At 46.1% G+C, this 23,252-nt stretch overlaps 64 non-coding genes across 64 annotated transcripts; 52 read left to right on the plus strand and 12 right to left on the minus strand.

The window, feature by feature from the left end:
- Positions 1-360: 360 nt before the first annotated feature.
- On the minus strand, positions 361-433 carry trnaf-gaa (transfer RNA phenylalanine (anticodon GAA)). The gene has a single exon. It is a non-coding gene; the product is annotated as a tRNA-Phe (tRNA).
- An 82-nt stretch (positions 434-515) lies between these two features.
- Positions 516-589, minus strand: trnai-aau (transfer RNA isoleucine (anticodon AAU)). Its single transcript has one exon. It is a non-coding gene; the product is annotated as a tRNA-Ile (tRNA).
- A 463-nt stretch (positions 590-1,052) lies between these two features.
- trnaf-gaa (transfer RNA phenylalanine (anticodon GAA)) lies at positions 1,053-1,125 on the minus strand. Its single transcript has one exon. It is a non-coding gene; the product is annotated as a tRNA-Phe (tRNA).
- Positions 1,126-1,549: 424 nt separating this feature from the next.
- trnaf-gaa (transfer RNA phenylalanine (anticodon GAA)) lies at positions 1,550-1,622 on the minus strand. The gene has a single exon. It is a non-coding gene; the product is annotated as a tRNA-Phe (tRNA).
- Positions 1,623-1,704: 82 nt separating this feature from the next.
- Positions 1,705-1,778, minus strand: trnai-aau (transfer RNA isoleucine (anticodon AAU)). Its single transcript has one exon. It is a non-coding gene; the product is annotated as a tRNA-Ile (tRNA).
- Positions 1,779-2,241: 463 nt separating this feature from the next.
- On the minus strand, positions 2,242-2,314 carry trnaf-gaa (transfer RNA phenylalanine (anticodon GAA)). Its single transcript has one exon. It is a non-coding gene; the product is annotated as a tRNA-Phe (tRNA).
- Positions 2,315-2,396: 82 nt separating this feature from the next.
- trnai-aau (transfer RNA isoleucine (anticodon AAU)) lies at positions 2,397-2,470 on the minus strand. The gene has a single exon. It is a non-coding gene; the product is annotated as a tRNA-Ile (tRNA).
- Positions 2,471-2,933: 463 nt separating this feature from the next.
- On the minus strand, positions 2,934-3,006 carry trnal-uaa (transfer RNA leucine (anticodon UAA)). Its single transcript has one exon. It is a non-coding gene; the product is annotated as a tRNA-Leu (tRNA).
- Positions 3,007-3,088: 82 nt separating this feature from the next.
- Positions 3,089-3,162, minus strand: trnai-aau (transfer RNA isoleucine (anticodon AAU)). Its single transcript has one exon. It is a non-coding gene; the product is annotated as a tRNA-Ile (tRNA).
- A 467-nt stretch (positions 3,163-3,629) lies between these two features.
- trnaf-gaa (transfer RNA phenylalanine (anticodon GAA)) lies at positions 3,630-3,702 on the minus strand. The gene has a single exon. It is a non-coding gene; the product is annotated as a tRNA-Phe (tRNA).
- An 82-nt stretch (positions 3,703-3,784) lies between these two features.
- trnai-aau (transfer RNA isoleucine (anticodon AAU)) lies at positions 3,785-3,858 on the minus strand. Its single transcript has one exon. It is a non-coding gene; the product is annotated as a tRNA-Ile (tRNA).
- Positions 3,859-4,476: 618 nt separating this feature from the next.
- On the minus strand, positions 4,477-4,550 carry trnai-aau (transfer RNA isoleucine (anticodon AAU)). Its single transcript has one exon. It is a non-coding gene; the product is annotated as a tRNA-Ile (tRNA).
- A 602-nt stretch (positions 4,551-5,152) lies between these two features.
- Positions 5,153-5,226, plus strand: trnai-aau (transfer RNA isoleucine (anticodon AAU)). Its single transcript has one exon. It is a non-coding gene; the product is annotated as a tRNA-Ile (tRNA).
- Positions 5,227-5,308: 82 nt separating this feature from the next.
- Positions 5,309-5,381, plus strand: trnaf-gaa (transfer RNA phenylalanine (anticodon GAA)). Its single transcript has one exon. It is a non-coding gene; the product is annotated as a tRNA-Phe (tRNA).
- A 463-nt stretch (positions 5,382-5,844) lies between these two features.
- trnai-aau (transfer RNA isoleucine (anticodon AAU)) lies at positions 5,845-5,918 on the plus strand. The gene has a single exon. It is a non-coding gene; the product is annotated as a tRNA-Ile (tRNA).
- An 82-nt stretch (positions 5,919-6,000) lies between these two features.
- On the plus strand, positions 6,001-6,073 carry trnaf-gaa (transfer RNA phenylalanine (anticodon GAA)). The gene has a single exon. It is a non-coding gene; the product is annotated as a tRNA-Phe (tRNA).
- A 463-nt stretch (positions 6,074-6,536) lies between these two features.
- Positions 6,537-6,610, plus strand: trnai-aau (transfer RNA isoleucine (anticodon AAU)). The gene has a single exon. It is a non-coding gene; the product is annotated as a tRNA-Ile (tRNA).
- An 82-nt stretch (positions 6,611-6,692) lies between these two features.
- Positions 6,693-6,765, plus strand: trnaf-gaa (transfer RNA phenylalanine (anticodon GAA)). Its single transcript has one exon. It is a non-coding gene; the product is annotated as a tRNA-Phe (tRNA).
- A 460-nt stretch (positions 6,766-7,225) lies between these two features.
- trnai-aau (transfer RNA isoleucine (anticodon AAU)) lies at positions 7,226-7,299 on the plus strand. Its single transcript has one exon. It is a non-coding gene; the product is annotated as a tRNA-Ile (tRNA).
- An 82-nt stretch (positions 7,300-7,381) lies between these two features.
- On the plus strand, positions 7,382-7,454 carry trnaf-gaa (transfer RNA phenylalanine (anticodon GAA)). Its single transcript has one exon. It is a non-coding gene; the product is annotated as a tRNA-Phe (tRNA).
- Positions 7,455-7,917: 463 nt separating this feature from the next.
- trnai-aau (transfer RNA isoleucine (anticodon AAU)) lies at positions 7,918-7,991 on the plus strand. Its single transcript has one exon. It is a non-coding gene; the product is annotated as a tRNA-Ile (tRNA).
- An 82-nt stretch (positions 7,992-8,073) lies between these two features.
- On the plus strand, positions 8,074-8,146 carry trnaf-gaa (transfer RNA phenylalanine (anticodon GAA)). The gene has a single exon. It is a non-coding gene; the product is annotated as a tRNA-Phe (tRNA).
- Positions 8,147-8,609: 463 nt separating this feature from the next.
- On the plus strand, positions 8,610-8,683 carry trnai-aau (transfer RNA isoleucine (anticodon AAU)). The gene has a single exon. It is a non-coding gene; the product is annotated as a tRNA-Ile (tRNA).
- An 82-nt stretch (positions 8,684-8,765) lies between these two features.
- trnaf-gaa (transfer RNA phenylalanine (anticodon GAA)) lies at positions 8,766-8,838 on the plus strand. The gene has a single exon. It is a non-coding gene; the product is annotated as a tRNA-Phe (tRNA).
- Positions 8,839-9,301: 463 nt separating this feature from the next.
- On the plus strand, positions 9,302-9,375 carry trnai-aau (transfer RNA isoleucine (anticodon AAU)). Its single transcript has one exon. It is a non-coding gene; the product is annotated as a tRNA-Ile (tRNA).
- Positions 9,376-9,457: 82 nt separating this feature from the next.
- trnaf-gaa (transfer RNA phenylalanine (anticodon GAA)) lies at positions 9,458-9,530 on the plus strand. Its single transcript has one exon. It is a non-coding gene; the product is annotated as a tRNA-Phe (tRNA).
- A 463-nt stretch (positions 9,531-9,993) lies between these two features.
- Positions 9,994-10,067, plus strand: trnai-aau (transfer RNA isoleucine (anticodon AAU)). The gene has a single exon. It is a non-coding gene; the product is annotated as a tRNA-Ile (tRNA).
- Positions 10,068-10,149: 82 nt separating this feature from the next.
- On the plus strand, positions 10,150-10,222 carry trnaf-gaa (transfer RNA phenylalanine (anticodon GAA)). Its single transcript has one exon. It is a non-coding gene; the product is annotated as a tRNA-Phe (tRNA).
- Positions 10,223-10,685: 463 nt separating this feature from the next.
- On the plus strand, positions 10,686-10,759 carry trnai-aau (transfer RNA isoleucine (anticodon AAU)). The gene has a single exon. It is a non-coding gene; the product is annotated as a tRNA-Ile (tRNA).
- An 82-nt stretch (positions 10,760-10,841) lies between these two features.
- trnaf-gaa (transfer RNA phenylalanine (anticodon GAA)) lies at positions 10,842-10,914 on the plus strand. Its single transcript has one exon. It is a non-coding gene; the product is annotated as a tRNA-Phe (tRNA).
- Positions 10,915-11,377: 463 nt separating this feature from the next.
- Positions 11,378-11,451, plus strand: trnai-aau (transfer RNA isoleucine (anticodon AAU)). Its single transcript has one exon. It is a non-coding gene; the product is annotated as a tRNA-Ile (tRNA).
- An 82-nt stretch (positions 11,452-11,533) lies between these two features.
- trnaf-gaa (transfer RNA phenylalanine (anticodon GAA)) lies at positions 11,534-11,606 on the plus strand. Its single transcript has one exon. It is a non-coding gene; the product is annotated as a tRNA-Phe (tRNA).
- Positions 11,607-12,069: 463 nt separating this feature from the next.
- Positions 12,070-12,143, plus strand: trnai-aau (transfer RNA isoleucine (anticodon AAU)). Its single transcript has one exon. It is a non-coding gene; the product is annotated as a tRNA-Ile (tRNA).
- Positions 12,144-12,225: 82 nt separating this feature from the next.
- On the plus strand, positions 12,226-12,298 carry trnaf-gaa (transfer RNA phenylalanine (anticodon GAA)). The gene has a single exon. It is a non-coding gene; the product is annotated as a tRNA-Phe (tRNA).
- A 463-nt stretch (positions 12,299-12,761) lies between these two features.
- Positions 12,762-12,835, plus strand: trnai-aau (transfer RNA isoleucine (anticodon AAU)). The gene has a single exon. It is a non-coding gene; the product is annotated as a tRNA-Ile (tRNA).
- An 82-nt stretch (positions 12,836-12,917) lies between these two features.
- trnaf-gaa (transfer RNA phenylalanine (anticodon GAA)) lies at positions 12,918-12,990 on the plus strand. The gene has a single exon. It is a non-coding gene; the product is annotated as a tRNA-Phe (tRNA).
- Positions 12,991-13,453: 463 nt separating this feature from the next.
- Positions 13,454-13,527, plus strand: trnai-aau (transfer RNA isoleucine (anticodon AAU)). Its single transcript has one exon. It is a non-coding gene; the product is annotated as a tRNA-Ile (tRNA).
- An 82-nt stretch (positions 13,528-13,609) lies between these two features.
- On the plus strand, positions 13,610-13,682 carry trnaf-gaa (transfer RNA phenylalanine (anticodon GAA)). The gene has a single exon. It is a non-coding gene; the product is annotated as a tRNA-Phe (tRNA).
- Positions 13,683-14,145: 463 nt separating this feature from the next.
- Positions 14,146-14,219, plus strand: trnai-aau (transfer RNA isoleucine (anticodon AAU)). The gene has a single exon. It is a non-coding gene; the product is annotated as a tRNA-Ile (tRNA).
- An 82-nt stretch (positions 14,220-14,301) lies between these two features.
- Positions 14,302-14,374, plus strand: trnaf-gaa (transfer RNA phenylalanine (anticodon GAA)). Its single transcript has one exon. It is a non-coding gene; the product is annotated as a tRNA-Phe (tRNA).
- A 463-nt stretch (positions 14,375-14,837) lies between these two features.
- Positions 14,838-14,911, plus strand: trnai-aau (transfer RNA isoleucine (anticodon AAU)). Its single transcript has one exon. It is a non-coding gene; the product is annotated as a tRNA-Ile (tRNA).
- An 82-nt stretch (positions 14,912-14,993) lies between these two features.
- On the plus strand, positions 14,994-15,066 carry trnaf-gaa (transfer RNA phenylalanine (anticodon GAA)). Its single transcript has one exon. It is a non-coding gene; the product is annotated as a tRNA-Phe (tRNA).
- A 464-nt stretch (positions 15,067-15,530) lies between these two features.
- Positions 15,531-15,604, plus strand: trnai-aau (transfer RNA isoleucine (anticodon AAU)). The gene has a single exon. It is a non-coding gene; the product is annotated as a tRNA-Ile (tRNA).
- Positions 15,605-15,686: 82 nt separating this feature from the next.
- trnaf-gaa (transfer RNA phenylalanine (anticodon GAA)) lies at positions 15,687-15,759 on the plus strand. Its single transcript has one exon. It is a non-coding gene; the product is annotated as a tRNA-Phe (tRNA).
- A 464-nt stretch (positions 15,760-16,223) lies between these two features.
- Positions 16,224-16,297, plus strand: trnai-aau (transfer RNA isoleucine (anticodon AAU)). The gene has a single exon. It is a non-coding gene; the product is annotated as a tRNA-Ile (tRNA).
- Positions 16,298-16,379: 82 nt separating this feature from the next.
- Positions 16,380-16,452, plus strand: trnaf-gaa (transfer RNA phenylalanine (anticodon GAA)). Its single transcript has one exon. It is a non-coding gene; the product is annotated as a tRNA-Phe (tRNA).
- Positions 16,453-16,915: 463 nt separating this feature from the next.
- trnai-aau (transfer RNA isoleucine (anticodon AAU)) lies at positions 16,916-16,989 on the plus strand. Its single transcript has one exon. It is a non-coding gene; the product is annotated as a tRNA-Ile (tRNA).
- Positions 16,990-17,071: 82 nt separating this feature from the next.
- Positions 17,072-17,144, plus strand: trnaf-gaa (transfer RNA phenylalanine (anticodon GAA)). Its single transcript has one exon. It is a non-coding gene; the product is annotated as a tRNA-Phe (tRNA).
- A 463-nt stretch (positions 17,145-17,607) lies between these two features.
- On the plus strand, positions 17,608-17,681 carry trnai-aau (transfer RNA isoleucine (anticodon AAU)). Its single transcript has one exon. It is a non-coding gene; the product is annotated as a tRNA-Ile (tRNA).
- Positions 17,682-17,763: 82 nt separating this feature from the next.
- On the plus strand, positions 17,764-17,836 carry trnaf-gaa (transfer RNA phenylalanine (anticodon GAA)). The gene has a single exon. It is a non-coding gene; the product is annotated as a tRNA-Phe (tRNA).
- Positions 17,837-18,299: 463 nt separating this feature from the next.
- Positions 18,300-18,373, plus strand: trnai-aau (transfer RNA isoleucine (anticodon AAU)). The gene has a single exon. It is a non-coding gene; the product is annotated as a tRNA-Ile (tRNA).
- Positions 18,374-18,455: 82 nt separating this feature from the next.
- trnaf-gaa (transfer RNA phenylalanine (anticodon GAA)) lies at positions 18,456-18,528 on the plus strand. Its single transcript has one exon. It is a non-coding gene; the product is annotated as a tRNA-Phe (tRNA).
- Positions 18,529-18,991: 463 nt separating this feature from the next.
- On the plus strand, positions 18,992-19,065 carry trnai-aau (transfer RNA isoleucine (anticodon AAU)). Its single transcript has one exon. It is a non-coding gene; the product is annotated as a tRNA-Ile (tRNA).
- Positions 19,066-19,147: 82 nt separating this feature from the next.
- On the plus strand, positions 19,148-19,220 carry trnaf-gaa (transfer RNA phenylalanine (anticodon GAA)). The gene has a single exon. It is a non-coding gene; the product is annotated as a tRNA-Phe (tRNA).
- Positions 19,221-19,683: 463 nt separating this feature from the next.
- Positions 19,684-19,757, plus strand: trnai-aau (transfer RNA isoleucine (anticodon AAU)). Its single transcript has one exon. It is a non-coding gene; the product is annotated as a tRNA-Ile (tRNA).
- Positions 19,758-19,839: 82 nt separating this feature from the next.
- Positions 19,840-19,912, plus strand: trnaf-gaa (transfer RNA phenylalanine (anticodon GAA)). The gene has a single exon. It is a non-coding gene; the product is annotated as a tRNA-Phe (tRNA).
- A 463-nt stretch (positions 19,913-20,375) lies between these two features.
- On the plus strand, positions 20,376-20,449 carry trnai-aau (transfer RNA isoleucine (anticodon AAU)). The gene has a single exon. It is a non-coding gene; the product is annotated as a tRNA-Ile (tRNA).
- Positions 20,450-20,531: 82 nt separating this feature from the next.
- trnaf-gaa (transfer RNA phenylalanine (anticodon GAA)) lies at positions 20,532-20,604 on the plus strand. Its single transcript has one exon. It is a non-coding gene; the product is annotated as a tRNA-Phe (tRNA).
- A 463-nt stretch (positions 20,605-21,067) lies between these two features.
- trnai-aau (transfer RNA isoleucine (anticodon AAU)) lies at positions 21,068-21,141 on the plus strand. The gene has a single exon. It is a non-coding gene; the product is annotated as a tRNA-Ile (tRNA).
- Positions 21,142-21,759: 618 nt separating this feature from the next.
- trnai-aau (transfer RNA isoleucine (anticodon AAU)) lies at positions 21,760-21,833 on the plus strand. The gene has a single exon. It is a non-coding gene; the product is annotated as a tRNA-Ile (tRNA).
- Positions 21,834-21,915: 82 nt separating this feature from the next.
- Positions 21,916-21,988, plus strand: trnaf-gaa (transfer RNA phenylalanine (anticodon GAA)). Its single transcript has one exon. It is a non-coding gene; the product is annotated as a tRNA-Phe (tRNA).
- A 463-nt stretch (positions 21,989-22,451) lies between these two features.
- On the plus strand, positions 22,452-22,525 carry trnai-aau (transfer RNA isoleucine (anticodon AAU)). The gene has a single exon. It is a non-coding gene; the product is annotated as a tRNA-Ile (tRNA).
- An 82-nt stretch (positions 22,526-22,607) lies between these two features.
- Positions 22,608-22,680, plus strand: trnaf-gaa (transfer RNA phenylalanine (anticodon GAA)). Its single transcript has one exon. It is a non-coding gene; the product is annotated as a tRNA-Phe (tRNA).
- Positions 22,681-23,144: 464 nt separating this feature from the next.
- On the plus strand, positions 23,145-23,218 carry trnai-aau (transfer RNA isoleucine (anticodon AAU)). The gene has a single exon. It is a non-coding gene; the product is annotated as a tRNA-Ile (tRNA).
- The last annotated feature ends 34 nt before the right edge of the window (positions 23,219-23,252 follow it).

Here is a 23,252-nt window from a genome sequence, read left to right on the forward strand (position 1 = left end):
TCTTGGTTGCTCATAGTGGCATTTCTACCCAACTGGGGAATTAGCTCAAATGGTAGAGTGCTTGCTTAGCATGCGAGAGGTAGTGGGATCCATGCCCACATTCTCCAAAACACAGTCTTTTTGAGGATCCAAGAAAGCTCCAGTTCACACTTCATGCATCTTTCTCTTATGACAACCTACTGTCATGTAACAATCACAAGCAACTTTCATGTGAGACTGAGGTCACAATTTCACATGAAAAAGAAACACATTACTTACATTCACAGGAGCAGCGTAGCACAAACGATTCAGGCCCACAAACACAGCTGTGGGCACTTTCCTTAAAGCCAAAGCAGAACATGAAAAAGGGACAACATCATATGCCGAAACCCAGGATCGAACCAGGGACCTTTAGATCTTCAGTCTAACGCTCTCCCAACTGAGCTATTTCGGCTAGCTGCTAAGATTCATTCTGTGAGACTCATGACGAAACACATGCAAGTGACTCACAATTTTCACACTCAAAACATAATTGATGGCCATTATGGGGATCGAACCCACGACCTTGGCGTTATTAGCACCACGCTCTAACCAACTGCGCTAACCAGCCGCTAGCAATGCAGCACAATTGTTGAGATGCACCGAGCATCTGCAAGTGCTGGCGTGTACACTAACAAGTCCACCAACAGCATAGCCGGACAAGACTGGACCCTCTTGGTTGCTCATAGTGGCATTTCTACCCAACTGGGGAATTAGCTCAAATGGTAGAGTGCTTGCTTAGCATGCGAGAGGTAGTGGGATCCATGCCCACATTCTCCAAAAACACATTCTTTTTGAGGATCCAAGAAAGCTCCAGTTCACACTTCATGCATCTTTCTCTTTTGACAACCTACTGTCATGTAACAATCACAAGCAACTTTCATGTGAGACTGAGGTCACAATTTCACATGAAAAAGAAACACATTACTTACATTCACAGGAGCAGCGTAGCACACACGATTCAGGCCCACAAACACAGCTGTGGGCACTTTCCTTAAAGCCAAAGGAGAACATAAAGAAGGAACAACATCTAATGCCAAAAACCGGGAATGAACCAGGGACCTTTAGATCTTCATTCTAACGCTCTCCCAACTGAGCTATTTCAGCTAGCTGCTAAGATTCATTCTGTGACACTCATGACGTGACAGCATAGCCGGACAAGACTGGACCCTCTTGGTTGTTCATAGTGGCATTTCTACCCAACTGGGGAATTAGCTTAAATGGTACAGTGCTTCACTAGCATGCGAGAGGTAGTCGGATCCATGCCCACATTCTCCAAAAAAACAGTCTTTTTGAGGATCCAAGAAAGCTCCAATTCACACTTCATGCATGTTTCTCTTACGACAACCTACTGTCATGTAGAATCACAAGCAACTTTCATGTGAGACTGAGTTCACAATTTCACATGAAAAAGAAACACATTAGTTACATTCAGAGGAGCAGTGTAGCACACAGTATTCAGGCCCACAAACACAGCTGTGGGCACTTTCCTTAAAGCCAAAGCAGAACATAAAGAAGGAACAACATCATATGCCGAAACCCGGGATCGAACCAGGGACCTTTAGATCTTCAGTCTAACGCTCTCCCAACTGAGCTATTTCGGCTAGGTGCTAAGAATCATTCTGTGACACTCATGACGATACACATGCAAGTGACTCACAAATTTCACACTCAAAATATAATCAATGGCCAGTATGGGTATCGAACCCACGACCTTTGCATAATTAGCACCACGCTCTAACCAACTGAGCTAACCGGCCGCTAGCTGCACAGCACAATTGCTGAGATGCACCGAGCATCTGCAAGTGCTGGCACGTACACTAACAAGTCCACCAACAGCATAGCCGGACAAGACTGGACACTCTTGGTTGCTCATAGTGGCATTTCTACCCAACTGGGGATTTAGCTCAAATGGTAGAGTGCTTGCTTAGCATGCGAGAGGTAGTGGGATCGATGCCCACATTCTCCAAAAACACATTCTTTTTGAGGATCCAAGAAAGCTCCAGTTCACACTTCATGCATCTTTCTCTTTTGACAACCTACTGTCATGTAACAATCACAAGCAACTTTCATGTGAGACTGAGGTCACAATTTCACATGAAAAAGAAACACATTACTTACATTCACAGGAGCAGCGTAGCACACACGATTCAGGCCCACAAACACAGCTGTGGGCACTTTCCTTAAAGCCAAAGGAGAACATAAAGAAGGAACAACATCTAATGCCAAAACCCGGGAATGAACCAGGGACCTTTAGATCTTCACTCTAACGCTCTCCCAACTGAGCTATTTCGGCTAGCTGCTAAGATTCATTCTGTGACACTCATGACGGTACACATGCAAGTGACTCACAATTATCACACTCAAAATATAATCGATGGCCAGTATGGGGATCTAACCCACGACCTTGGCGTTATTAGCACCATGCTCTAACCACCTGAGCTAACCGGCCACTAGCTATGCAGCACAATTGTTGAGATGCACCGAGCATCTGCAAGTGCTGGCGTGTACACTAACAAGTCCACCAACAGCATAGCCGGACAAGACTGGACCCTCTTGGTTGCTCATAGTGGCATTTCTACCCAACTGGGGAATTAGCTCAAATGGTAGAGTGCTTGCTTAGCATGCGAGAGGTAGTGGGATCCATGCCCACATTCTCCAAAAACACATTCTTTTTGAGGATCCAAGAAAGCTCCAGTTCACACTTCATGCATCTTTCTCTTACGACAACCTACTGTCATGTAACAATCACAAGCAACTTTCATGTGAGACTGAGGTCACAATTTCACATGAAAAAGAAACACGTTACTTACATTCACAGGAGCAGCGTAGCACACACGATTCAGGCCCACAAACACAGCTGTGGGCACTTTCCTTAAAGCCAAAGCAGAACCTAAAGAAGGAACAACATCTAATGCCAAAACCCAGGATTGAAGCAGGGACCTTTAGATCTTAAGTCTAACGCTGTCCCAACTGAGCTATTTCAGCTAGCTGTTAAGATTCATTCTGTGACACTCATGACGGTACACATGCAAGTGACTCACAATTATCACACTCAAAATATAATCAATGGCCAGTATGGGGATCGAACCCACGACCTTGGCGTTATTAGCACCACGCTCTAACCAACTGAGCTAACCGGCCGCTAGCTACGCAGCACAATTGTTGAGATGCACCGAGCATCTGCAAGTGCTGGCGTGTACTCTAACGAACAAGTCCACCAACAGCATAGAGGGACAAGACTGAACCCTCTTGGTTGCTCATAGTGGCATTTCTACCCAACTGGGGAATTAGCTCAAATGGTAGAGTGCTTGCTTAGCATGCGAGAGGTAGTGGGATCCATGCCCACATTCTCCAAAAACATATTATTTTTTAGGATCCAAGAAAGCTCCAGTTCACACTTCATGCATCTTTCTCTTATGACAACCTACTGTCATGTAACAATCACAAGCAACTTTCATGTGAGACTGAGGTCACAATTTCACATGAAAAAGAAACACATTACTTACATTCAGAGGAGCAGCGTAAAACACAGGATTCAGGCCCACAAACACAGCTGTGGGCACTTTCCTTAAAGCCAAAGCAGAACATAAAGAAGGAACAACATCATATGCCGAAACCCGGGATCGAACCAGGGACCTTTAGATCTTCATTCTAACGCTCTCCCAACTGAGCTATTTCAGCTAGGTGCTAAGATTCATTTTGTGACACTCATGACGATACACATGCAAGTGACTCACAATTTTCACACTCAAAATATAATCGATGGCCAGTATGGGGATCGAACCCACGACCATGGCGTTATTAGCACCACGCTCTAACCAACTGAGCTAACCGGCCGCTAGCTATGCAGCACAATTGTTGAGATGCACCGAGCATCTGCAAGTGCTGGCGTGTACACTAACAAGTCCACCAACAGCATAGCCGGACAAGACAGGACCCTCTTGGTTGCTCATAGTGGCTTTTCTACCCAACTGGGGAATTAGCTCAATGGTAGGGTGCTTGCTTATCATGCGAGAGGTAGTGGGGTCCATGCCCACATCCTCCAAAAACTCATTCTTTTTGAGGATCCAAGAAAGCTCCAGTTCACACTTCATGCATCTTTCTCTTACGACAACCTACTGTCATGTAACGATCACAAGCAACATTCATGTGAGACTGAGGTCACAATTTCACATGAAAAAGAAAGACATTACTTAGTTTCACAGGAGCAGTGTAGCACACACGATTCAGGCCCACAAACACAGCTGTGGGCACTTTCCTTAAAGCCAAAGCAGAACATAAAGTAGGAACAACATCATATGCCAAAACCCAGGAACGAACCGGGGACCTTTAGATCTTCAGTCTAACGCTATCCCAAAGGAGCTATTTCGGCTAGCTGCTAAGATTCATTCTGTGACACTCATGACGGTACACATGCAAGTGACTCACAATTATCACACTCAAAATAACAATCGATGGCCAGTATGGAGATCGAACCCACGACCTTGGCGTTATTAGCTCCACGCTCTAACCAACTGAGCTAACCGCCCGCTAGCTATGCAGCACAATTGTTGAGATGCACCGAGCATCTGCAAGTGCTGGCGTGTACTCTAACGAACAAGTCCACCAACAGCATAGAGGGACAAGACTGGACCCTCTTGGTTGCTCATAGTGGCATTTTTACCCAACTGGGGAATTAGCTCAAATGGTAGAGTGCTTGCTTAGCATGCGAGAGGTAGTGGGATCGATGCCCACATTCTCCAAAAACATATTCTTTTTGAGGATCCAAGAAAGCTCAAGTTCACACTTCATGCATCTTTCTCTTAAGACAACCTACTGTCATGTAACAATCACAAGCAACTTTCATGTGAGACTGAGGTCACAATTTCACATGAAAAAGAAACACATTACTTACATTCACAGGAGCAGCGTAAAACACAGGATTCAGGCCCACAAACACAGCTGTGGGCACTTTCCTTAAAGCCAAAGCAGAACATAAAGAAGGAACAACAACAAATGCCGAAACCCGGGATCAGATGAGCAACCAAGAGGGTCCAGTCTTGTCCGGCTATGCTGTTGGTGGACTTGTTAGTGTACAAGCCAGCACTTGCAGATGCTCGGTGCATCTCAACAATTGTGCTGCACAGCTAGCGGCCGGTTAGCTCAGTTGGTTAGAGCGTGGTGCTAATAACGCCATGGTCGTGGATTCGATCCCCATACTGGCCATCGATTATATTGTGAGTGTGAAAATTGTGAGTCACTTGCATGTGTATCGTCATGAGTGTCACAGAATGAATCTTAGCAGCTAGCCGAAATAGCTCAGTTGGGAGAGCGTTAGACTGAAGATCTAAAGGTCCCTGGTTCGATCCCGGGTTTTGGCATTTGATGTTGTTCCTTCTTTATGTTCTGCTTTGGCTTTAAGGAAAGTGCCCACAGCTGTGTTTGTGGGCCTGAATCGTGTGTGCTACGCTGCTCCTGTGAATGTAAGTAATGTGTTTCTTTTTCATGTGAAATTGTGACCTCAGTCTCACATGAAAGTTGCTTGTGATTGTTACATGACAGTAGGTTGTCGTAAGAGAAAGATGCATGAAGTGTGAACTGGAGCTTTCTTGGATCCTCAAAAAGACTGTGTTTTTGGAGAATGTGGGCATCGATCCCACTACCTCTCGCATGCTAAGCAAGCACTCTACCATTTGAGCTAATTCCCCAGTTGGGTAGAAATGCCACTATGAGCAACCAAGAGGGTCCAGTCTTGTCCGGCTATGCTGTTGGTGGACTTGTTAGTGTACACGCCAGCACTTGCAGATGCTCGGTGCATCTCAACAATTGTGCTGCGTAGCTAGCGGCCGGTTAGCTCAGTTGGTTAGAGCGTGGTGCTAATAACGCCAAGGTCGTGGGTTCGATCCCCATACTGGCCATCGATTATATTTTGAGTGTGAAAATTGTGAGTCACTTGCATGTGTATCGTCATGAGTGTCACAGAATGAATCTTAGCAGCTAGCCGAAATAGCTCAGTTGGGAGAGCGTTAGACTGAAGATCTAAAGGTCCCTGGTTCGATCCCGGGTTTTGGCATTTGATGTTGTTCCTTCTTTATGTTCTGCTTTGGCTTTAAGGAAAGTGCCCACAGCTGTGTTTGTGGGCCTGAATCGTGTGTGCTACGCTGCTCCTGTGAATGTAAGTAATGTGTTTCTTTTTCATGTGAAATTGTGACCTCAGTCTCACATGAAAGTTGCTTGTGATTGTTACATGACAGTAGGTTGTCGTAAGAGAAAGATGCATGAAGTGTGAACTGGAGCTTTCTTGGATCCTCAAAAAGAATATGTTTTTGGAGAATGTGGGCATCGATCCCACTACCTCTCGCATGCTAAGCAAGCACTCTACCATTTGAGCTAATTCCCCAGTTGGGTAGAAATGCCACTATGAGCAACCAAGAGGGTCCAGTCTTGTCCGGCTATGCTGTTGGTGGACTTGTTAGTGTACACGCCAGCACTTGCAGATGCTCGGTGCATCTCAACAATTGTGCTGCGTAGCTAGCGGCCGGTTAGCTCAGTTGGTTAGAGCGTGGTGCTAATAACGCCAAGGTCGTGGGTTCGATCCCCATACTGGCCATCGATTATATTTTGAGTGTGAAAATTGTGAGTCACTTGCATGTGTATCGTCATGAGTGTCACAGAATGAAACTTATCAGCTAGCCGAAATAGCTCAGTTGGGAGAGCGTTAGACTGAAGATCTAAAGGTCCCTGGTTCGATCCCGGGTTTTGGCATTTGATGTTGTTCCTTTATGTTCTGCTTTGGCTTTAAGGAAAGTGCCCACAGCTGTGTTTGTGGGCCTGAATCGTGTGTGCTACGCTGCTCCTGTGAATGTAAGTAATGTGTTTCTTTTTCATGTGAAATTGTGACCTCAGTCTCACATGAAAGTTGCTTGTGATTGTTACATGACAGTAGGTTGTCGTAAGAGAAAGATGCATGAAGTGTGAACTGGAGCTTTCTTGGATCCTCAAAAAGAATATGTTTTTGGAGAATGTGGGCATCGATCCCACTACCTCTCGCATGCTAAGCAAGCACTCTACCATTTGAGCTAATTCCCCAGTTGGGTAGAAATGCCACTATGAGCAACCAAGAGGGTCCAGTCTTGTCCGGCTATGCTGTTGGTGGACTTGTTAGTGTACACGCCAGCACTTGCAGATGCTCGGTGCATCTCAACAATTGTGCTGCGTAGCTAGCGGCCGGTTAGCTCAGTTGGTTAGAGCGTGGTGCTAATAACGCCAAGGTCGTGGGTTCGATCCCCATACTGGCCATCGATTATATTTTGAGTGTGAAAATTGTGAGTCACTTGCATGTGTATCGTCATGAGTGTCACAGAATGAATCTTAGCAGCTAGCCGAAATAGCTCAGTTGGGAGAGCGTTAGACTGAAGATCTAAAGGTCCCTGGTTCGATCCCGGGTTTTGGCATTTGATGTTGTTCCTTCTTTATGTTCTGCTTTGGCTTTAAGGAAAGTGCCCACAGCTGTGTTTGTGGGCCTGAATCGTGTGTGCTACGCTGCTCCTGTGAATGTAAGTAATGTGTTTCTTTTTCATGTGAAATTGTGACCTCAGTCTCACATGAAAGTTGCTTGTGATTGTTACATGACAGTAGGTTGTCGTAAGAGAAAGATGCATGAAGTGTGAACTGGAGCTTTCTTGGATCCTCAAAAAGAATATGTTTTTGGAGAATGTGGGCATCGATCCCACTACCTCTCGCATGCTAAGCAAGCACTCTACCATTTGAGCTAATTCCCCAGTTGGGTAGAAATGCCACTATGAGCAACCAAGAGGGTCCAGTCTTGTCCGGCTATGCTGTTGGTGGACTTGTTAGTGTACACGCCAGCACTTGCAGATGCTCGGTGCATCTCAACAATTGTGCTGCGCAGCTAGCGGCCGGTTAGCTCAGTTGGTTAGAGCGTGGTGCTAATAACGCCAAGGTCGTGGGTTCGATCCCCATACTGGCCATCGATTATATTTTGAGTGTGAAAATTGTGAGTCACTTGCATGTGTATCGTCATGAGTGTCACAGAATGAATCTTAGCAGCTAGCCGAAATAGCTCAGTTGGGAGAGCGTTAGACTGAAGATCTAAAGGTCCCTGGTTCGATCCCGGGTTTTGGCATTAGATGTTGTTCCTTCTTTATGTTCTGCTTTGGCTTTAAGGAAAGTGCCCACAGCTGTGTTTGTGGGCCTGAATCGTTTGTGCTACGCTGCTCCTGTGAATGTAAGTAATGTGTTTCTTTTTCATGTGAAATTGTGACCTCAGTCTCACATGAAAGTTGCTTGTGATTGTTACATGACAGTAGGTTGTCATAAGAGAAAGATGCATGAAGTGTGAACTGGAGCTTTCTTGGATCCTCAAAAAGACTGTGTTTTTGGAGAATGTGGGCATCGATCCCACTACCTCTCGCATGCTAAGCAAGCACTCTACCATTTGAGCTAATTCCCCAGTTGGGTAGAAATGCCACTATGAGCAACCAAGAGGGTCCAGTCTTGTCCGGCTATGCTGTTGGTGGACTTGTTAGTGTACACGCCAGCACTTGCAGATGCTCGGTGCATCTCAACAATTGTGCTGCACAGCTAGCGGCCGGTTAGCTCAGTTGGTTAGAGCGTGGTGCTAATAACGCCAAGGTCGTGGGTTCGATCCCCATACTGGCCATTGATTATATTTTGAGTGTGAAAATTGTGAGTCACTTGCATGTGTATCGTCATGAGTGTCACAGAATGTATCTTAGCAGCTAGCCGAAATAGCTCAGTTGGGAGAGCGTTAGACTGAAGATCTAAAGGTCCCTGGTTCGATCCCGGGTTTCGGCATTTGATGTTGTTCCTTCTTTATGTTCTGCTTTGGCTTTAAGGAAAGTGCCCACAGCTGTGTTTGTGGGCCTGAATCGTGTGTGCTACGCTGCTCCTGTGAATGTAAGTAATGTGTTTCTTTTTCATGTGAAATTGTGACCTCAGTCTCACATGAAAGTTGCTTGTGATTGTTACATGACAGTAGGTTGTCGTAAGAGAAAGATGCATGAAGTGTGAACTGGAGCTTTCTTGGATCCTCAAAAAGACTGTGTTTTTGGAGAATGTGGGCATCGATCCCACTACCTCTCGCATGCTAAGCAAGCACTCTACCATTTGAGCTAATTCCCCAGTTGGGTAGAAATGCCACTATGAGCAACCAAGAGGGTCCAGTCTTGTCCGGCTATGCTGTTGGTGGACTTGTTAGTGTACACGCCAGCACTTGCAGATGCTCGGTGCATCTCAACAATTGTGCTGCGTAGCTAGCGGCCGGTTAGCTCAGTTGGTTAGAGCGTGGTGCTAATAACGCCAAGGTCGTGGGTTCGATCCCCATACTGGCCATCGATTATATTTTGAGTGTGAAAATTGTGAGTCACTTGCATGTGTATCGTCATGAGTGTCACAGAATGAATCTTAGCAGCTAGCCGAAATAGCTCAGTTGGGAGAGCGTTAGACTGAAGATCTAAAGGTCCCTGGTTCGATCCCGGGTTTTGGCATTTGATGTTGTTCCTTCTTTATGTTCTGCTTTGGCTTTAAGGAAAGTGCCCACAGCTGTGTTTGTGGGCCTGAATCGTGTGTGCTACGCTGCTCCTGTGAATGTAAGTAATGTGTTTCTTTTTCATGTGAAATTGTGACCTCAGTCTCACATGAAAGTTGCTTGTGATTGTTACATGACAGTAGGTTGTCGTAAGAGAAAGATGCATGAAGTGTGAACTGGAGCTTTCTTGGATCCTCAAAAAGAATATGTTTTTGGAGAATGTGGGCATCGATCCCACTACCTCTCGCATGCTAAGCAAGCACTCTACCATTTGAGCTAATTCCCCAGTTGGGTAGAAATGCCACTATGAGCAACCAAGAGGGTCCAGTCTTGTCCGGCTATGCTGTTGGTGGACTTGTTAGTGTACACGCCAGCACTTGCAGATGCTCGGTGCATCTCAACAATTGTGCTGCGTAGCTAGCGGCCGGTTAGCTCAGTTGGTTAGAGCGTGGTGCTAATAACGCCAAGGTCGTGGGTTCGATCCCCATACTGGCCATCGATTATATTTTGAGTGTGAAAATTGTGAGTCACTTGCATGTGTATCGTCATGAGTGTCACAGAATGAATCTTAGCAGCTAGCCGAAATAGCTCAGTTGGGAGAGCGTTAGACTGAAGATCTAAAGGTCCCTGGTTCGATCCCGGGTTTTGGCATTTGATGTTGTTCCTTCTTTATGTTCTGCTTTGGCTTTAAGGAAAGTGCCCACAGCTGTGTTTGTGGGCCTGAATCGTGTGTGCTACGCTGCTCCTGTGAATGTAAGTAATGTGTTTCTTTTTCATGTGAAATTGTGACCTCAGTCTCACATGAAAGTTGCTTGTGATTGTTACATGACAGTAGGTTGTCGTAAGAGAAAGATGCATGAAGTGTGAACTGGAGCTTTCTTGGATCCTCAAAAAGACTGTGTTTTTGGAGAATGTGGGCATCGATCCCACTACCTCTCGCATGCTAAGCAAGCACTCTACCATTTGAGCTAATTCCCCAGTTGGGTAGAAATGCCACTATGAGCAACCAAGAGGGTCCAGTCTTGTCCGGCTATGCTGTTGGTGGACTTGTTAGTGTACACGCCAGCACTTGCAGATGCTCGGTGCATCTCAACAATTGTGCTGCGTAGCTAGCGGCCGGTTAGCTCAGTTGGTTAGAGCGTGGTGCTAATAACGCCAAGGTCGTGGGTTCGATCCCCATACTGGCCATCGATTATATTTTGAGTGTGAAAATTGTGAGTCACTTGCATGTGTATCGTCATGAGTGTCACAGAATGAATCTTAGCAGCTAGCCGAAATAGCTCAGTTGGGAGAGCGTTAGACTGAAGATCTAAAGGTCCCTGGTTCGATCCCGGGTTTTGGCATTTGATGTTGTTCCTTCTTTATGTTCTGCTTTGGCTTTAAGGAAAGTGCCCACAGCTGTGTTTGTGGGCCTGAATCGTGTGTGCTACGCTGCTCCTGTGAATGTAAGTAATGTGTTTCTTTTTCATGTGAAATTGTGACCTCAGTCTCACATGAAAGTTGCTTGTGATTGTTACATGACAGTAGGTTGTCGTAAGAGAAAGATGCATGAAGTGTGAACTGGAGCTTTCTTGGATCCTCAAAAAGAATATGTTTTTGGAGAATGTGGGCATCGATCCCACTACCTCTCGCATGCTAAGCAAGCACTCTACCATTTGAGCTAATTCCCCAGTTGGGTAGAAATGCCACTATGAGCAACCAAGAGGGTCCAGTCTTGTCCGGCTATGCTGTTGGTGGACTTGTTAGTGTACACGCCAGCACTTGCAGATGCTCGGTGCATCTCAACAATTGTGCTGCGTAGCTAGCGGCCGGTTAGCTCAGTTGGTTAGAGCGTGGTGCTAATAACGCCATGGTCGTGGGTTCGATCCCCATACTGGCCATCGATTATATTTTGAGTGTGAAAATTGTGAGTCACTTGCATGTGTATCGTCATGAGTGTCACAGAATGAATCTTAGCAGCTAGCCGAAATAGCTCAGTTGGGAGAGCGTTAGACTGAAGATCTAAAGGTCCCTGGTTCGATCCCGGGTTTTGGCATTTGATGTTGTTCCTTCTTTATGTTCTGCTTTGGCTTTAAGGAAAGTGCCCACAGCTGTGTTTGTGGGCCTGAATCGTGTGTGCTACGCTGCTCCTGTGAACGTAAGTAATGTGTTTCTTTTTCATGTGAAATTGTGACCTCAGTCTCACATGAAAGTTGCTTGTGATTGTTACATGACAGTAGGTTGTCGTAAGAGAAAGATGCATGAAGTGTGAACTGGAGCTTTCTTGGATCCTCAAAAACAAGATGTTTTTGGAGAATGTGGGCATCAATCCCACTACCTCTCGCATGCTAAGCAAGCACTCTACCATTTGAGCTAATTCCCCAGTTGGGTAGAAATGCCACTATGAGCAACCAAGAGGGTCCAGTCTTGTCCGGCTATGCTGTTGGTGGACTTGTTAGTGTACACGCCAGCACTTGCAGATGCTCGGTGCATCTCAACAATTGTGCTGCGTAGCTAGCGGCCGGTTAGCTCAGTTGGTTAGAGCGTGGTGCTAATAACGCCAAGGTCGTGGGTTCGATCCCCATACTGGCCATCGATTATATTTTGAGTGTGAAAATTGTGAGTCACTTGCATGTGTATCGTCATGAGTGTCACAGAATGAATCTTAGCAGCTAGCCGAAATAGCTCAGTTGGGAGAGCGTTAGACTGAAGATCTAAAGGTCCCTGGTTCGATCCCGGGTTTTGGCATTTGATGTTGTTCCTTCTTTATGTTCTGCTTTGGCTTTAAGGAAAGTGCCCACAGCTGTGTTTGTGGGCCTGAATCGTGTGTGCTACGCTGCTCCTGTGAATGTAAGTAATGTGTTTCTTTTTCATGTGAAATTGTGACCTCAGTCTCACATGAAAGTTGCTTGTGATTGTTACATGACAGTAGGTTGTCGTAAGAGAAAGATGCATGAAGTGTGAACTGGAGCTTTCTTGGATCCTCAAAAAGACTGTGTTTTTGGAGAATGTGGGCATCGATCCCACTACCTCTCGCATGCTAAGCAAGCACTCTACCATTTGAGCTAATTCCCCAGTTGGGTAGAAATGCCACTATGAGCAACCAAGAGGGTCCAGTCTTGTCCGGCTATGCTGTTGGTGGACTTGTTAGTGTACACGCCAGCACTTGCAGATGCTCGGTGCATCTCAACAATTGTGCTGCGCAGCTAGCGGCCGGTTAGCTCAGTTGGTTAGAGCGTGGTGCTAATAACGCCAAGGTCATGGGTTCGATCCCCATACTGGCCATCGATTATATTTTGAGTGTGAAAATTGTGAGTCACTTGCATGTGTATCGTCATGAGTGTCACAGAATGAATCTTAGCAGCTAGCCGAAATAGCTCAGTTGGGAGAGCGTTAGACTGAAGATCTAAAGGTCCCTGGTTCGATCCCGGGTTTCGGCATTTGATGTTGTTCCTTCTTTATGTTCTGCTTTGGCTTTAAGGAAAGTGCCCACAGCTGTGTTTGTGGGCCTGAATCGTGTGTGCTACGCTGCTCCTGTGAATGTAAGTAATGTGTTTCTTTTTCATGTGAAATTGTGACCTCAGTCTCACATGAAAGTTGCTTGTGATTGTTACATGACAGTAGGTTGTCGTAAGAGAAAGATGCATGAAGTGTGAACTGGAGCTTTCTTGGATCCTCAAAAAGAATATGTTTTTGGAGAATGTGGGCATCGATCCCACTACCTCTCGCATGCTAAGCAAGCACTCTACCATTTGAGCTAATTCCCCAGTTGGGTAGAAATGCCACTATGAGCAACCAAGAGGGTCCAGTCTTGTCCGGCTATGCTGTTGGTGGACTTGTTAGTGTACGCGCCAGCACTTGCAGATGCTCGGTGCATCTCAACAATTGTGCTGCGCAGCTAGCGGCCGGTTAGCTCAGTTGGTTAGAGCGTGGTGCTAATAACGCCAAGGTCGTGGGTTCGATCCCCATACTGGCCATCGATTATGTTTTGAGTGTGAAAATTGTGAGTCACTTGCATGTGTATCGTCATGAGTGTCACAGAATGAATCTTAGCAGCTAGCCGAAATAGCTCAGTTGGGAGAGCGTTAGACTGAAGATCTAAAGGTCCCTGGTTCGATCCCGGGTTTTGGCATTTGATGTTGTTCCTTCTTTATGTTCTCCTTTGGCTTTAAGGAAAGTGCCCACAGCTGTGTTTGTGGGCCTGAATCGTGTGTGCTACGCTGCTCCTGTGAATGTAAGTAATGTGTTTCTTTTTCATGTGAAATTGTGACCTCAGTCTCACATGAAAGTTGCTTGTGATTGTTACATGACAGTAGGTTGTCGTAAGAGAAAGATGCATGAAGTGTGAACTGGAGCTTTCTTGGATCCTCAAAAAGAATATGTTTTTGGAGAATGTGGGCATCGATCCCACTACCTCTCGCATGCTAAGCAAGCACTCTACCATTTGAGCTAATTCCCCAGTTGGGTAGAAATGCCACTATGAGCAACCAAGAGGGTCCAGTCTTGTCCGGCTATGCTGTTGGTGGACTTGTTAGTGTACACGCCAGCACTTGCAGATGCTCGGTGCATCTCAACAATTGTGCTGCGTAGCTAGCGGCCGGTTAGCTCAGTTGGTTAGAGCGTGGTGCTAATAACGCCAAGGTCGTGGGTTCGATCCCCATACTGGCCATCGATTATATTTTGAGTGTGAAAATTGTGAGTCACTTGCATGTGTATCGTCATGAGTGTCACAGAATGAATCTTAGCAGCTAGCCGAAATAGCTCAGTTGGGAGAGCGTTAGACTGAAGATCTAAAGGTCCCTGGTTCAATCCCGGGTTTTGGCATTTGATGTTGTTCCTTCTTTATGTTCTCCTTTGGCTTTAAGGAAAGTGCCCACAGCTGTGTTTGTGGGCCTGAATCGTGTGTGCTACGCTGCTCCTGTGAATGTAAGTAATGTGTTTCTTTTTCATGTGAAATTGTGACCTCAGTCTCACATGAAAGTTGCTTGTGATTGTTACATGACAGTAGGTTGTCGTAAGAGAAAGATGCATGAAGTGTGAACTGGAGCTTTCTTGGATCCTCAAAAAGAATATGTTTTTGGAGAATGTGGGCATCGATCCCACTACCTCTCGCATGCTAAGCAAGCACTCTACCATTTGAGCTAATTCCCCAGTTGGGTAGAAATGCCACTATGAGCAACCAAGAGGGTCCAGTCTTGTCCGGCTATGCTGTTGGTGGACTTGTTAGTGTACGCGCCAGCACTTGCAGATGCTCGGTGCATCTCAACAATTGTGCTGCGTAGCTAGCGGCCGGTTAGCTCAGTTGGTTAGAGCGTGGTGCTAATAACGCCAAGGTCGTGGGTTCGATCCCCATACTGGCCATCGATTATATTTTGAGTGTGAAAATTGTGAGTCACTTGCATGTGTATCGTCATGAGTGTCACAGAATGTTTCTTAGCAGCTAGCCGAAATAGCTCAGTTGGGAGAGCGTTAGACTGAAGATCTAAAGGTCCCTGGTTCAATCCCGGGTTTTGGCATTTGATGTTGTTCCTTCTTTATGTTCTGCTTTGGCTTTAAGGAAAGTGCCCACAGCTGTGTTTGTGGGCCTGAATCGTGTGTGCTACGCTGCTCCTGTGAATGTAAGTAATGTGTTTCTTTTTCATGTGAAATTGTGACCTCAGTCTCACATGAAAGTTGCTTGTGATTGTTACATGACAGTAGGTTGTCGTAAGAGAAAGATGCATGAAGTGTGAACTGGAGCTTTCTTGGATCCTCAAAAAGAATATGTTTTGTGGAGAATGTGGGCATCGATCCCACTACCTCTCGCATGCTAAGCAAGCACTCTACCATTTGAGCTAATTCCCCAGTTGGGTAGAAATGCCACTATGAGCAACCAAGAGGGTCCAGTCTTGTCCGGCTATGCTGTTGGTGGACTTGTTAGTGTACGCGCCAGCACTTGCAGATGCTCGGTGCATCTCAACAATTGTGCTGCGTAGCTAGCGGCCGGTTAGCTCAGTTGGTTAGAGCGTGGTGCTAATAACGCCAAGGTCGTGGGTTCGATCCCCATACTGGCCATCGATTATGTTTTGAGTGTGAAAATTGTGAGTCACTTGCATGTGTATCGTCATGAGTGTCACAGAATGAATCTTAGCAGCTAGCCGAAATAGCTCAGTTGGGAGAGCGTTAGACTGAAGATCTAAAGGTCCCTAGTTCGATCCCGGGTTTCGGCATATGATTTTGTTCCTTCTTTATGGTCTCCTTTGGCTTTAAGGAAAGTGCCCACAGCTGTGTTTGTGGGCCTGAATCGTGTGTGCTACGCTGCTCCTGTGAATGTAAGTAATGTGTTTCTTTTTCATGTGAAATTGTGACCTCAGTCTCACATGAAAGTTGCTTGTGATTGTTACATGACAGTAGGTTGTCGTAAGAGAAAGATGCATGAAGTGTGAACTGGAGCTTTCTTGGATCCTCAAAAAGAATATGTTTTTCTAGAATGTGGGCTTCAATCCCACTACCTCTCGCATGCTAAGCAAGCACTCTACCATTTGAGCTAATTCCCCAGTTGGGTAGAAATGCCACTATGAGCAACCAAGAGGGTCCAGTCTTGTCCGGCTATGCTGTTGGTGGACTTGTTAGTGTACACGCCAGCACTTGCAGATGCTCGGTGCATCTCAACAATTGTGCTTGCGCAGCTAGCGGCCGGTTAGCTCAGTTGGTTAGAGCGTGGTGCTAATAACGCCAAGGTCGTGGATTCGATCCCCATACTGGCCATCGATTATATTTTGAGTGTGAAAATTGTGAGTCACTTGCATGTGTATCGTCATGAGTGTCACAGAATGAATCTTAGCAGCTAGCTGAAATATCTCAGTTGGGAGAGCGTTAGACTGAAGATCTAAAGGTCCCTAGTTCGATCCCGGGTTTCGGCATATGATTTTGTTCCTTCTTTATGTTCTCCTTTGGCTTTAAGGAAAGTGCCCACAGCTGTGTTTGTGGGCCTGAATCGTGTGTGCTACGCTGCTCCTGTGAATGTAAGTAATGTGTTTCTTTTTCATGTGAAATTGTGACCTCAGTCTCACATGAAAGTTGCTTGTGATTGTTACATGACAGTAGGTTGTCGTAAGAGAAAGATGCATGAAGTGTGAACTGGAGCTTTCTTGGATCCTCAAAAAGACTGTGTTTTTGGAGAATGTGGGCATCGATCCCACTACCTCTCGCATGCTAAGCAAGCACTCTACCATTTGAGCTAATTCCCCAGTTGGGTAGAAATGCCACTATGAGCAACCAAGAGGGTCCAGTCTTGTCCGGCTATGCTGTTGGTGGACTTGTTAGTGTACGCGCCAGCACTTGCAGATGCTCGGTGCATCTCAACAATTGTGCTGCGTAGCTAGCGGCCGGTTAGCTCAGTTGGTTAGAGCGTGGTGCTAATAACGCCAAGGTCATGGGTTCGATCCCCATACTGGCCATCGATTATATTTTGAGTGTGAAAATTGTGAGTCACTTGCATGTGTATCGTCATGAGTGTCACAGAATGAATCTTAGCAGCTAGCCGAAATAGCTCAGTTGGGAGAGCGTTAGACTGAAGATCTAAAGGTCCCTGGTTCAATCCCGGGTTTTGGCATTTGATGTTGTTCCTTCTTTATGTTCTCCTTTGGCTTTAAGGAAAGTGCCCACAGCTGTGTTTGTGGGCCTGAATCGTGTGTGCTACGCTGCTCCTGTGAATGTAAGTAATGTGTTTCTTTTTCATGTGAAATTGTGACCTCAGTCTCACATGAAAGTTGCTTGTGATTGTTACATGACAGTAGGTTGTCGTAAGAGAAAGATGCATGAAGTGTGAACTGGAGCTTTCTTGGATCCTCAAAAAGACTGTGTTTTTGGAGGATGTGGGCATGGATCCCACTACCTCTCGCATGCTAAGCAAGCACTCTACCATTTGAGCTAATTCCCCAGTTGGGTAGAAATGCCACTATGAGCAACCAAGAGGGTCCAGTCTTGTCCGGCTATGCTGTTGGTGGACTTGTTAGTGTACGCGCCAGCACTTGCAGATGCTCGGTGCATCTCAACAATTGTGCTGAGCAGCTAGCGGCCGGTTAGCTCAGTTGGTTAGAGCGTGGTGCTAATAACGCCAAGGTCATGGGTTCGATCCCCATACTGGCCATTGATTATATTTTGAGTGTGAAATTTGTGAGTCACTTGCATGTGTATCGTCATGAGTGTCACAGAATGTATCTTAGCAGCTAGCCGAAATAGCTCAGTTGGGAGAGCGTTAGACTGAAGATCTAAAGGTCCCTGGTTCGATCCCGGGTTTCGGCATATGATGTTGTTCCTTCTTTATGTTCTCCTTTGGCTTTAAGGAAAGTGCCCACAGCTGTGTTTGTGGGCCTGAATCGTGTGTGCTACGCTGCTCCTGTGAATGTAAGTAATGTGTTTCTTTTTCATGTGAAATTGTGACCTCAGTCTCACATGAAAGTTGCTTGTGATTGTTACATGACAGTAGGTTGTCGTAAGAGAAAGATGCATGAAGTGTGAACTGGAGCTTTCTTGGATCCTCAAAAAGAATATGTTTTTGGAGAATGTGGGCATCGATCCCACTACCTCTCGCATGCTAAGCAAGCACTCTACCATTTGAGCTAATTCCCCAGTTGGGTAGAAATGCCACTATGAGCAACCAAGAGGGTCCAGTCTTGTCCGGCTATGCTGTTGGTGGACTTGTTAGTGTACGCGCCAGCACTTGCAGATGCTCGGTGCATCTCAACAATTGTGCTGCGCAGCTAGCGGCCGGTTAGCTCAGTTGGTTAGAGCGTGGTGCTAATAACGCCAAGGTCGTGGGTTCGATCCCCATACTGGCCATCGATTATGTTTTGAGTGTGAAAATTGTGAGTCACTTGCATGTGTATCGTCATGAGTGTCACAGAATGAATCTTAGCAGCTAGCCGAAATAGCTCAGTTGGGAGAGCGTTAGACTGAAGATCTAAAGGTCCCTGGTTCAATCCCGGGTTTCGGCATTTGATGTTGTTCCTTCTTTATGTTCTGCTTTGGCTTTAAGGAAAGTGCCCACAGCTGTGTTTATGGGCCTGAATCGTGTGTGCTACGCTGCTCCTGTGAATGTAAGTAATGTGTTTCTTTTTCATGTGAAATTGTGACCTCAGTCTCACATGAAAGTTGCTTGTGATTGTTACATGACAGTAGGTTGTCGTAAGAGAAAGATGCATGAAGTGTGAACTGGAGCTTTCTTGGATCCTCAAAAAGAATATGTTTTTGGAGAATGTGGGCATCGATCCCACTACCTCTCGCATGCTAAGCAAGCACTCTACCATTTGAGCTAATTCCCCAGTTGGGTAGAAATGCCACTATGAGCAACCAAGAGGGTCCAGTCTTGTCCGGCTATGCTGTTGGTGGACTTGTTAGTGTACGCGCCAGCACGTGCAGATGCTCGGTGCATCTCAACAATTGTGCTGCGCAGCTAGCGGCCGGTTAGCTCAGTTGGTTAGAGCGTGGTGCTAATAACGCCAAGGTCGTGGGTTCGATCCCCATACTGGCCATCGATTATGTTTTGAGTGTGAAAATTGTGAGTCACTTGCATGTGTATCGTCATGAGTGTCACAGAATGAATCTTAGCAGCTAGCCGAAATAGCTCAGTTGGGAGAGCGTTAGACTGAAGATCTAAAGGTCCCTGGTTCAATCCCGGGTTTCGGCATATGATTTTGTTCCTTCTTTATGGTCTCCTTTGGCTTTAAGGAAAGTGCCCACAGCTGTGTTTGTGGGCCTGAATCGTGTGTGCTACGCTGCTCCTGTGAATGTAAGTAATGTGTTTCTTTTTCATGTGAAATTGTGACCTCAGTCTCACATGAAAGTTGCTTGTGATTGTTACATGACAGTAGGTTGTCGTAAGAGAAAGATGCATGAAGTGTGAACTGGAGCTTTCTTGGATCCTCAAAAAGACTGTGTTTTTGGAGAATGTGGGCATCGATCCCACTACCTCTCGCATGCTAAGCAAGCACTCTACCATTTGAGCTAATTCCCCAGTTGGGTAGAAATGCCACTATGAGCAACCAAGAGGGTCCAGTCTTGTCCGGCTATGCTGTTGGTGGACTTGTTAGTGTACACGCCAGCACTTGCAGATGCTCGGTGCATCTCAACAATTGTGCTGAGCAGCTAGCGGCCGGTTAGCTCAGTTGGTTAGAGCGTGGTGCTAATAACGCCAAGGTCATGGGTTCGATCCCCATACTGGCCATTGATTATATTTTGAGTGTGAAATTTGTGAGTCACTTGCATGTGTATCGTCATGAGTGTCACAGAATGAATCTTAGCAGCTAGCCGAAATAGCTCAGTTGGGAGAGCGTTAGACTGAAGATCTAAAGGTCCCTGGTTCAATCCCGGGTTTCGGCATTAGATGTTGTTCCTTCTTTATGTTCTGCTTTGGCTTTAAGGAAAGTGCCCACAGCTGTGTTTGTGGGCCTGAATCGTGTGTGCTACGCTGCTCCTGTGAATGTAAGTAATGTGTTTCTTTTTCATGTGAAATTGTGACCTCAGTCTCACATGAAAGTTGCTTGTGATTGTTACATGACAGTAGGTTGTCGTAAGAGAAAGATGCATGAAGTGTGAACTGGAGCTTTCTTGGATCCTCAAAAAGACTGTGTTTTTGGAGAATGTGGGCATCGATCCCACTACCTCTCGCATGCTAAGCAAGCACTCTACCATTTGAGCTAATTCCCCAGTTGGGTAGAAATGCCACTATGAGCAACCAAGAGGGTCCAGTCTTGTCCGGCTATGCTGTTGGTGGACTTGTTAGTGTACGCGCCAGCACTTGCAGATGCTCGGTGCATCTCAACAATTGTGCTGAGCAGCTAGCGGCCGGTTAGCTCAGTTGGTTAGAGCGTGGTGCTAATAACGCCAAGGTCATGGGTTCGATCCCCATACTGGCCATTGATTATATTTTGAGTGTGAAATTTGTGAGTCACTTGCATGTGTATCGTCATGAGTGTCACAGAATGAATCTTAGCAGCTAGCCGAAATAGCTCAGTTGGGAGAGCGTTAGACTGAAGATCTAAAGGTCCCTGGTTCAATCCCGGGTTTCGGCATTTGATGTTGTTCCTTCTTTATGTTCTCCTTTGGCTTTAAGGAAAGTGCCCACAGCTGTGTTTGTGGGCCTGAATCGTGTGTGCTACGCTGCTCCTGTGAATGTAAGTAATGTGTTTCTTTTTCATGTGAAATTGTGACCTCAGTCTCACATGAAAGTTGCTTGTGATTGTTACATGACAGTAGGTTGTCGTAAGAGAAAGATGCATGAAGTGTGAACTGGAGCTTTCTTGGATCCTCAAAAAGAATATGTTTTTGGAGAATGTGGGCATCGATCCCACTACCTCTCGCATGCTAAGCAAGCACTCTACCATTTGAGCTAATTCCCCAGTTGGGTAGAAATGCCACTATGAGCAACCAAGAGGGTCCAGTCTTGTCCGGCTATGCTGTTGGTGGACTTGTTAGTGTACGCGCCAGCACTTGCAGATGCTCGGTGCATCTCAACAATTGTGCTGCGCAGCTAGCGGCCGGTTAGCTCAGTTGGTTAGAGCGTGGTGCTAATAACGCCAAGGTCGTGGGTTCGATCCCCATACTGGCCATCGATTATATTTTGAGTGTGAAAATTGTGAGTCACTTGCATGTGTATCGTCATGAGTGTCACAGAATGAATCTTAGCAGCTAGCTGAAATAGCTCAGTTGGGAGAGCGTTAGAGTGAAGATCTAAAGGTCCCTGGTTCATTGCAGGGTTTTGGCATTAGATGTTGTTCCTTCTTTATGTTCTCCTTTGGCTTTAAGGAAAGTGCCCACAGCTGTGTTTGTGGGCCTGAATCGTGTGTGCTACGCTGCTCCTGTGAATGTAAGTAATGTGTTTCTTTTTCATGTGAAATTGTGACCTCAGTCTCACATGAAAGTTGCTTGTGATTGTTACATGACAGTAGGTTGTCGTAAGAGAAAGATGCATGAAGTGTGAACTGGAGCTTTCTTGGATCCTCAAAAAGACTGTGTTTTTGGAGGATGTGGGCATGGATCCCACTACCTCTCGCATGCTAAGCAAGCACTCTACCATTTGAGCTAATTCCCCAGTTGGGTAGAAATGCCACTATGAGCAACCAAGAGGGTCCAGTCTTGTCCGGCTATGCTGTTGGTGGACTTGTTAGTGTACGCGCCAGCACTTGCAGATGCTCGGTGCATCTCAACAATTGTGCTGAGCAGCTAGCGGCCGGTTAGCTCAGTTGGTTAGAGCGTGGTGCTAATAACGCCAAGGTCATGGGTTCGATCCCCATACTGGCCATTGATTATATTTTGAGTGTGAAATTTGTGAGTCACTTGCATGTGTATCGTCATGAGTGTCACAGAATGTATCTTAGCAGCTAGCCGAAATAGCTCAGTTGGGAGAGCGTTAGACTGAAGATCTAAAGGTCCCTGGTTCGATCCCGGGTTTCGGCATATGATGTTGTTCCTTCTTTATGTTCTCCTTTGGCTTTAAGGAAAGTGCCCACAGCTGTGTTTGTGGGCCTGAATCGTGTGTGCTACGCTGCTCCTGTGAATGTAAGTAATGTGTTTCTTTTTCATGTGAAATTGTGACCTCAGTCTCACATGAAAGTTGCTTGTGATTGTTACATGACAGTAGGTTGTCGTAAGAGAAAGATGCATGAAGTGTGAACTGGAGCTTTCTTGGATCCTCAAAAAGAATATGTTTTTGGAGAATGTGGGCATCGATCCCACTACCTCTCGCATGCTAAGCAAGCACTCTACCATTTGAGCTAATTCCCCAGTTGGGTAGAAATGCCACTATGAGCAACCAAGAGGGTCCAGTCTTGTCCGGCTATGCTGTTGGTGGACTTGTTAGTGTACGCGCCAGCACGTGCAGATGCTCGGTGCATCTCAACAATTGTGCTGCGCAGCTAGCGGCCGGTTAGCTCAGTTGGTTAGAGCGTGGTGCTAATAACGCCAAGGTCGTGGGTTCGATCCCCATACTGGCCATCGATTATGTTTTGAGTGTGAAAATTGTGAGTCACTTGCATGTGTATCGTCATGAGTGTCACAGAATGAATCTTAGCAGCTAGCCGAAATAGCTCAGTTGGGAGAGCGTTAGACTGAAGATCTAAAGGTCCCTGGTTCAATCCCGGGTTTCGGCATTATGATGTTGTTCCTTCTTTATGTTCTCCTTTGGCTTTAAGGAAAGTGCCCACAGCTGTGTTTATGGGCCTGAATCGTGTGTGCTACGCTGCTCCTGTGAATGTAAGTAATGTGTTTCTTTTTCATGTGAAATTGTGACCTCAGTCTCACATGAAAGTTGCTTGTGATTGTTACATGACAGTAGGTTGTCGTAAGAGAAAGATGCATGAAGTGTGAACTGGAGCTTTCTTGGATCCTCAAAAAGAATATGTTTTTGGAGAATGTGGGCTTCAATCCCACTACCTCTCGCATGCTAAGCAAGCACTCTACCATTTGAGCTAATTCCCCAGTTGGGTAGAAATGCCACTATGAGCAACCAAGAGGGTCCAGTCTTGTCCGGCTATGCTGTTGGTGGACTTGTTAGTGTACACGCCAGCACTTGCAGATGCTCGGTGCATCTCAACAATTGTGCTGCGCAGCTAGCGGCCGGTTAGCTCAGTTGGTTAGAGCGTGGTGCTAATAACGCCAAGGTCGTGGGTTCGATCCCCATACTGGCCATCGATTATGTTTTGAGTGTGAAAATTGTGAGTCA

This window comes from Salmo salar, chromosome ssa27, assembly GCF_905237065.1.
Source record: "Salmo salar chromosome ssa27, Ssal_v3.1, whole genome shotgun sequence".
Taxonomy (NCBI): domain Eukaryota; kingdom Metazoa; phylum Chordata; class Actinopteri; order Salmoniformes; family Salmonidae; genus Salmo; species Salmo salar.